The following is a 9,231-nucleotide window of genomic DNA, read 5'->3' on the forward strand; positions in this document are numbered from 1 at the left end:
AAAAAAGGAGATAGCTGAATCTATTAGGGATATTCGTAAGCAGATTTTTTAAAAACAATTTGTTTCATATTATGTATAGTGGTGTATTACCTCAATGAATGTCTACCCTGGTATCTGTGGAGGTCAGAATTGGCTAACTGATCTACTGGAAATGTTGTAATGGATGATACATAAAGTGGGTATTGGAAACAAAACACTGTCCTCTAGAAGATCATCCAAAGTTCTTCTATTTTGAGGCAACTCTCAAGCCCTTGTTCTGGTTTTTGCACTGTAAGGATATACTGTAAGTGTCAGAGAAAACCTCACATGGAAGTTGTATAAAAGTGTAGTTCTGAGGAAACCTGAGATAGTGGGTGTGAATGGAGAATGTCCTAGGACTCAGCCTCTGATTTCAACACAGGCAATCCTGCCCAAACCATTCAGCCTGAGCCACACACTCTGACACCCTGTATGGAATCCATGGACCTCTGGTGTCTGGGCACTCTGGAGGTCACAGTCATACACTCCTTAGAAAAGGAAATTCAGTGTTTGGGGGGAAGACAAGGTAAACAATTCTTTCCATGAGAGATTATTACACAGGTCTATATCAGTGTTTCCATCATAGAAGTACTGTCTCCAGAGAGAGAGCAGTGAGGACAAAGTAAAGAACACTCAGTGGTCCCATCACCACCAGGCCTGATGGGACCTTAAGACAGAACAGAGCCCTGCTCATTACATCATGAAGCTGTTTGGAAAATTTCTCCTATGTAATGATGGACTAAAAGTCGTCAATATTATCAGGAAACACATCCTGTCATTTGGATGGAATGATAGAACTAATCAACATGACCTTAGTGCAAAATTTAATGTTGGGATATATCCCTTCAAACTCATGTATGTCTGTGAGTGTGCATTTGTGGTAGAGTGTGGGTGTGTAGGTTTCAATCAATATATGGCTGGAAATGTGTTCCCTCAAATGGAAAAGAATTTAATCAAAAGTCAGAAATCAAGATCTCGACCTTACTGAAAAAAAGAGAAAATCACTCACTCACTCCTGAAAACAGAAAAACAATAGACACAGTGTGACTGCATCAGGAGTCACACTGACAAAAACCTACACTCAAGATGCTGCTATCATTCCCTGGCTCCAAAAGGGGAAATAAACTATTTTTACTGAACTCTCTTTCTCTTCATCTCATGGTGGAATAGACACAAAGATGGAGATATTTGGCAAGTTCCTGAAGAGCAAAAACATCACCCTCGAGGTCCAGCCCAGTGACTCCATGGACAATGGCAAGATCAAGACCCAAGACAAGGAAGGCATCTCACCTGACCAGCAGTGGCTGGGATTTACTGACAGCAGACAGAGGATGAATAAATCCTGACCAATGGCAAAGGCCAGAAAGATTCCCACCCTGAGCCTGGTGCTGCACCTGTTGGTAGCATCATAGAGCCATCCCTTTGCCAGGCTCTCCAGAAGGACAAGTATGACAAGGCCATGCTCTGCTGCCCACAAGTGTGGGCACCTCTGTGTGGTCAACTAACTTAGGGAAGAAGGGTGGCCACACTAACAACCTGCACCTCAGGAAAATCAAATAACACTGAAAACTGTCTTGGCCCAACACCCTCAGGACCCAGTGAAAAAAATTTTTTTGGCCTGAGCAGAAGGACTAAGGAAAGTGATGATGCTAAGACTGAGTTAGTGACATGGATCAGTGTATTAGCCTGCTGCCAACCTTCAGCCCTGACTCTGATCCATACTGTGTAAGGAGAAAACTGCCTTTGACCTTGTCCTCTGACCCCCATGCGCGTGCTGTGACATATGTGAATATAAACACACATAAAGACAAACTAAATATAATTTATTATTCTTACATAAGTGTAATTTGAATAAATAAGTGAAAATTAATAAATAACTATAACCAATAGTTGTAATGGAAGGTACACACATCAAAAAGGAACAAACAACCAGTAAAAGTAGTGCACATATGGTTTTGTTTTTAATGATGTATTTATTTTTATGTATAGTGTTTGGCCTGGATGCATGCCTGCACACCAGAGGAGGCACCAGATTTCGTTACAGATGATTGTGAGGAACCATGTGGTTGCTGAGAATTGAACTCAGGACCTCTGGAAGAACAGCCAGTGCTCTTAACATCTAAGCCCTCTCTCCAGCCCCTAGTGCACACTTGTAAAGCCAGCACTTGAGGCTATGAGGAAGTGGATTATACATTTTATTCCATGGAGATTTAGACAGTGAGACCCTTCGCAGAAACCTTCAAACATTTTGAATATGAGGAAGTATTTCACATTTAAAAATATGAATATGAACCGGGTGGTGGTGGCACATGCATTTAATCCTAGCACTCGGGAGGAAGAGGCAGGCAGATCTCTGTGAGTTCTGGGCCAGCTGCCTATACAGAGAAGTTCCAGAACAGCTCCCAAAGCAATACAGAGAAACCCTGTCTTGAAAACCCAAAAAAAAAATATGAAAAAGAATAAATAAAACCCACATGAAAGTTTGTATTTCTTGTGTTACTACACATTCGTGTCTGCTACCACCTGGGGCTGACAAAATGAAGATAAATGAGACCAACACTGATGAGATTTTGGAAACGACATCCATTAAGTATTGATAGAGTCTACTGCAGGACCCAGCCACAGCCTTGGGGAATTCAGAGCCTGGTGTATGAGGAGGGTAGTTCCCCTTCCTGTGGGGCTGCTGAAGTACAACCATGTCATGGGGAGGGCCCTGCCTCCAGAGGCCACACCCTATGTCCCCTGCTGCTTCAGACAGACTCTGTAGCTCTGCCGATAATAAACACAGTTGCAGCCTCCAGGAGGAGACGCCATGACCGTCACATTCACAGCCCTGCTCTGTCTGGGTGAGATGTGGAGATGGGGAGGGATGCTGTGCTCTGGGATTGATGCTGCCCCACAGCCCAGCACGGGTCAGTTAGGAAACCCCAGGGTCTCAGGAGGTTCTGCAGAGGGGAGGACCTTCTCAAGCTTCAGGGACAAACCTCTCACAGGGAACTCTCTTCCAGGGCTGACTCTGGGCCATGGGACACCAGTGCTGGCAGGTGAGTGAGTGTCTGCAGATGTCCTGACATCACTTCTAGCAATCCTGGAGCCAACTGAGCAGTTGGGATGGAAAACAACACATGTGTGCTACTCCTGGGGTGGCTGGACGGTTGGGATCAGGGGCTGCAATCTGAGGATGGCTGTCCTGGAACCCAGCTGAACTTTTTCTTGCAGGAACCTTCCCTAAACCTGTCCTCAGAGCACAGCCACACTCTGTCATCTCTGTACAGACTACAGTGACCTTCTTGTGTGAGGGGACCCTGAAAGCCCAAGAATACCATCTGTATAAAAATGGACACCAATATACAAATCACACAGACATTACATCAAATCCTAAAAACAAGGTGAAATTCTCAATCTCAAAAATAGGCCATCAGGAAGCAGGGAATTATACATGTCGATATCGGACCCTTGAGGGATGGTCAGAGTACAGTGACACCTTGCAGCTGGTGGTGACAGGTGAGAGGACTCACAGAGTCCACAGCATCAGGCTTGACTGTCAAGCACTGGTTCTGTACACAGGGATGATTCCCACACAGCCCTGGAGTGTAATGAGGACTTTGAGGACATTTAACTGTTTCTCCTTATCTCCTAGGGACCTTCAATAAACCCAGCCTGTCAGCCCTCCCCAGCCCTGTAGTGACAGAAGGAGGAAATGTCACCCTTCAGTGTGTCTCAAATCAAGGATATTATGGGTTCATTCTGACTAAGGAAGGACCACAGAAGCAATCCTGGACACGCACTCAAAGTATAACTACTCTACTTTCGCAGTACCATGCCTGTATCTCTGTGGGTCCTGTGACATCGAACCAAAGGTGGACATTCAGATGTTACAGCTTTGACACTTACAGCCGACTGCTGTGGTCAGAACCTAGTGACCCCCTGGAGCTCCTGTTCTCAGGTGAGGAAGCCCAGTCTTTCTCTAGAATGATGCTGAACTGACACAGGAGCTGAGGGAGGTCTTGGTGTGTGGTGTGTGAGGAGCCAGGGCTGCTGAGCCCATTGACACAGATCGTGGGAGACAGAGGGACACAAGATACAGAATCCAAGGGACACTGAGACATGAGAGTCTGAGAGATCCAGGACAGAAAAGAATCTTCATGGAGCCCTCTGTTTCTCTGGATCAGCTTAAATAGCATCCACCTTAGCTCTGGAAACTCCACAGAAGAGAGATAGAGAGGAAGAGTTGGAGGATTCAGAGCACTCAGGACACCATGAGAACACAGCCCACAGGATGAACTCAGCAGAGATCATGAGGGTTCACAGAGACTGAAGCAACAACCACGGCACATGCATGGGTCTTCCCTAAGCCCTCTGCACACAGGCTGTGCTGGTTTACCCTGGGGTCTTTTTTTATTTTTGTTTCCTGGAAGTTCATTGTGTAGCCCTGTCTGTCCTGAATATCAGTCTGTAGATCAAACTGGACTTGAACTCACAGAGATTTGCCTCCATTTGCCTCCTGAGTGTTGGGATTCAAAGCCTACACCGTGTCTGACTGAGTTTTTGTTAGAATCATGGCAATAGTAGTCTGGAAGGCTCCATTAATGTCACTGGGAACCCTGCTCTGTTCTGAAGGGAAACAGAGCAGCAGTGATCTTCTGGAGAGGGGAGGTGAGAGGGTTACTTGCAGATGTATTGTTTGACAGAATAACTTAAATAGAAAAAAGTGAGGTTTTTTCGAGACAGGGTTTCTCTGTGTCGCTTTGGAGCCTATCCTGGCACTCGCTCTGGAGACCAGGCTGGCCTCAAACTCGCAGAGATCCGCCTGCCTCTGCCTCCCGAGTGCTGGGATTAAAGGCGAGTGCCACCAACGCCCAGCTGAAAAAAGTGAATTCTGCAAGTGTGACTATCCTGTGCCACTTTCAGACAGACCCACCTCCTTCTGTCCTATTTCTTTGCAGGGACAGTCAACAAACCCACCATCAAGGCTGAGCCAGGCCCTGTAGTCGCCTTAGGAAGCCCCATGAACATCTCTTGCCAGGGAACCCTGAATGCAGAATTGTATTTTCTGCATAAAGAGGGAAGCAAAAAACCATGGGGTACACAGACCCCAAAGGAGCCTGGAAGCAAGTCCATATTCTCCATTCCTTCTGTGACAGAGAACAGTGCGGGGCAATATCGATGTTACTGTTACAGCTCAGCTGGCTGGTCAGAGCACAGTGACACCCTGGAACTGGTGGTGACAGGTGAGGGGACAGTTAGGGTCTCAGCCCCAGGCTCTGCTCTTAGTAGTATCCCCTCCCAAAGCCTAGCCCTGACAGCATTGTGACTGTGAAATCCCATGTAACAGTCTATTCCTTATGTCCTAGGAATCTATGATAATAAACCCGGCCTGACAGCCCTGCCCAGCCCTGTGGTGACCTCAGGAGGGAACATGACTCTCCAGTGTGTCTCACAGGAGAGCTATAACAAGTTCATTCTCACCAAGGAAGATCAGAAGTTCTCCAGCTCCCTGAACTCACAGTATATACACAGTACTATGCAGTACCAAGCCTTATTCTCTATAGATCATGTAACAGCAGACCACAGAGGGACATTCCGATGCTATGGTTACTACAAGCAAACCCCACAGCTGTGGTCAGTACCCAGTGAGCCCCTGGAAATACACATCTCAGGTCAGTCAGCCCTATCACTGCGCAATCATTTTTTGACACCCTTTGCCATGAAACTGTCCCACTGGGTACTTGCAGACAGAGTATAAATCCTGAAAAAGGGGGAACTTATGGACCCCAGACTGATAGCTGGGAAACCAGCAGAGGACTGATGCAGACCCTCTGAATGTGGATGTCAGTGAGGAGGCCTTGGCAATCTCTGGGGCCTCTGATAGTATACAAATATTTATCCCTAGCAAACGAATAGACTTTGGGACCCATTTCACATAGAGGGATACTCTCTCAGCCTAGACACATTGGAGAGGTCCTAGGCCCTGCTGCAAATGATATGACAGATATTTAAGATGCCCCATGGAAGCCCTCACTCTTCCTGGGGAGCAGAAAGGATAGGGAATTAGTGGGAGTTTGGGGTAGGACAGCACGAGGTTGTTGGGGAGGTTACGGCACAGAGATTGAACAGTCAGCAGAGGCAGGTCCATGATTTAGCATCTATCACACACCCACTCTTATTCTGTTTCCTAGGACCCATTGGATCCTCCAGCCCACCACCCTCAAGTCCCTTGCCAACAGCTGGTAGGTAGCAGACACCTCAGTGGAGGCAGTAGGGTCCATCATCAGGCTGCCTCACCTGAGCCCACCAAATCATCATTTTTCTGCCACTTAGCTTGTGAGTGTGGGAGGCAAACAGAGATCCCAACAGACCCCAGAAGCCCAGGACTTAGAGGTTGGGATTCAGAGGATGGGGTCCAGAGATACCTTTATGCTCAGTCCAAAGGATGGGGCCGGTGGAGAGCAGGGATCCCAGACACTCACCACCCCATCTGTCACTAAGGTCCTGAGAACACACCTCTCACCTCATTGAGTCACAACACCGAAGTCTATGTAACCATCCTGTTGGATGTGGTACCCAGATGGGCAATAGCTAGTTATGGGCTGGATACAGCTGCTTCTGGAGATGCTAACTTGGACAAGTCCTTCCCATTCTGGGCTGGCTGCTGGTTCTCTGAGTATGAAGTGAGAGGCCTGGCCCACATGTGTAAATTTCTTTTTGTTCTGGCCTTGAATGGCGCCTCTACTAACAGAGGAGGCCTGCAGAACCTAGGTCTGCAGTAGGTCTGCCCCACCATGGTGATGACATGGGGAAGGGTGGGACACAAGGCATTCCTGCTCCTTCCCTCCAGCTCATGAGGCTCAGCTCAGGTGGAGAGAAAAGAGGTGGAAGTCAGAGTCCCTGGGTTCAACTCCCAGCTCTACCACTTCCCGTCAGGTGACCTGAGGCAGGTGAACTGTGGGGATAGAAGAAGAGACGATTGCTTGTTGCATGATTGTGAGGATGGGAGATGATGAGGGCAATGGTCCACCATGGCTCTGTCACACAGTAGGTGCTCAGATAAGCATCAACAGTCCCTACTCATGATGTCACTTGTTCCTCAGGCCTGGAAATGTACCTGAAGGCTCTGATTGGAGTCTCTGTGGCCTTCCTCCTGTTACTCTCCATTCTCATCTTTCTCCTTCTCCGAAGAAGGCGTCAGGGAAAGTTCAGGAAGGATGGTGAGTGCATTGTGGGTGACCTAGGTCTCAGGTGGTGATGGGTTCCTCAAACTGGGACTGGGAAGTCTAGAAACACTGGCAGATCTCAGATCAGAGAGCACGTGATCTCAGAACCTGTGCGATGTCAGGGGTTCTGTGAGCTTTCCAAGTCCTGGGACATTTTCTCACTCACCCCTGTTGTCAAAGTCCCTTCCTTCCTTCCCTGTACAGGTCAGGGGGAGCCCTCCCCAATACCTGAGACTCTTCTCTCTCTTGCAGCCCAGAAAGAGACAGAATTGCAGCTTCCTGCAGGAGCTGCAGAGACAGTAACCAGAAACAGAGGCCGCCAGAAGAGGTAACTCATGGCCAGGGACATAGACCCCCACCTTCCTGACACAACTCACTGCCAACTGACACCTCCTTGTCTTTCCAGAACCAACCCAACTGCTGCCACCCAGGAAGAAATCCTATGTGAGATAAAGAGGGTCTTGGGGGGTTAGCTTTGGGGGGAGTTCTCATCATTGCAGGGGTAGTGAAGAGGTTCTGAGGTCCTTGCTATTTGGGATTGATCTTCACACTATGAACACAGGGTATCACCACACTCCCTGGTCCTCTCTCGCCACTTGGACAAGGCAGTAAACTAGAGGTCTGAGACATCTCTAGGCTCTGGTCAGAAGACATTCTGTTTTCTTTGTTTATTTGTTTGTTTTTTCTGCTATGACAGATGCTTCAGTGAAGGACATGAAACCTGAGGATGGTGTCAATCTGGACAGTTTGGTGAGGTCCCTGTCCCCGTTTGCAGTGCTAAGAACTTAGGTCCTAGTTTAGTCCAGGCTGCCTTCTTTTTCCTCCCTGGCTTGCCCTCAACATCATCCATAGCTGACGACTCCCTGGCTCCTGTGTGCTATGGCCTCACTCTGCCCTGGGTTTCCTGGTATCATGTGTGTTATCGCTGCTGTCTGCCTTCTGACTCCTTGGCATCTGTGCTGTTGTCATCTGAGGGGGCAGCCCTGATGAAGAAGCCCAAAGAAACATATAAGGGACCAGCAACTGCAGGCAGGAAACATAGGAACTTGAACAGACACCTGTGTTTTAGTGTTGTATTTAATGTGTGTTGTGCGGGGAGGGAGTTTTTTGCCTTCGCTTTGTCTCTGCACCACGTGCCTGCATGATGCTCCCAGAGGCCAGAAGAGAGTGTCAGATACCTAGGAACTTGAGTTACAGAAGAATGTAGGTCGCCATGTGGGTTCTGGGAACCAAACCTGGGTCCTCTGCAATAGCAGTCAGTGCTCTTAACCACAGAGCCAACTCTTCACACCCCAGAAATGTATTTTTAGAAAGATGGACTCTGTGGGTACAGCCAAGACAGCAAGAAAGGTTTAGAGTGTCAGGATAAGAGGCCAGAACTGTAGGAGGGAAGTCCCGGAAGATCCCATCAGGGATGCTATCACATAAACAGGTCACTCTGGCCATGCTGTGGAAAACTGGCCAGAGGAAAGTCACAGGGGAACAGGGTGACATTATCTGTACCTCACTACTTGCCTGCTTCAGAGACCACCTGAGGAAGAGCCCCAGGGAGAGACATATGCCCAGGTGAAAGACTCCAGGCTCAGGAGGGCAGAAGCTGTCCTACCTTCTGTCATGTCAAGAGAAGTCCCAGAAACAAACAGATGAGCAAGCACACGGGGGCAGAGAGTTAAACACTTATGTTGGTCCTTCAGCATCCTGCAAGTCAAGCATGTACCTTCCTCTCCTCTCTCCCCCTCCAGGCTGCTGAATCCGACGAGTCCCAAGATGTGGTCTATGCCCAGCTGTGGAGCAGGTCACCCAGACAGGGGACAGCTGCACCTCCTTACTCCCAGGCAGCAGAAGCCCCAGAGGAGCCCAGTGTATATGCTGCTCTGACAGTCACTCGACCTGGTCCTGTTCCCAATAAGGAGGAGCAATGACCCTCTGCCTGCCAGGAGGCCTACAGAGACCTCCAAGGGATTCTGTGAACTTTTGGGAACCTGGCTGCATTGTAACT

At 48.3% G+C, this 9,231-nt stretch overlaps 1 pseudogene; it reads left to right on the plus strand.

Annotated features, from left to right (window-relative positions):
* The first annotated feature begins 1,196 nt into the window (after positions 1 to 1,196).
* Positions 1,197 to 9,154, plus strand: LOC100774162 (annotated as a pseudogene).
* Positions 9,155 to 9,231: the final 77 nt, after the last annotated feature.

This window comes from Cricetulus griseus, unplaced genomic scaffold, assembly GCF_003668045.3.
Source record: "Cricetulus griseus strain 17A/GY unplaced genomic scaffold, alternate assembly CriGri-PICRH-1.0 unplaced_scaffold_99, whole genome shotgun sequence".
Taxonomy (NCBI): Eukaryota; Metazoa; Chordata; class Mammalia; order Rodentia; family Cricetidae; genus Cricetulus; species Cricetulus griseus.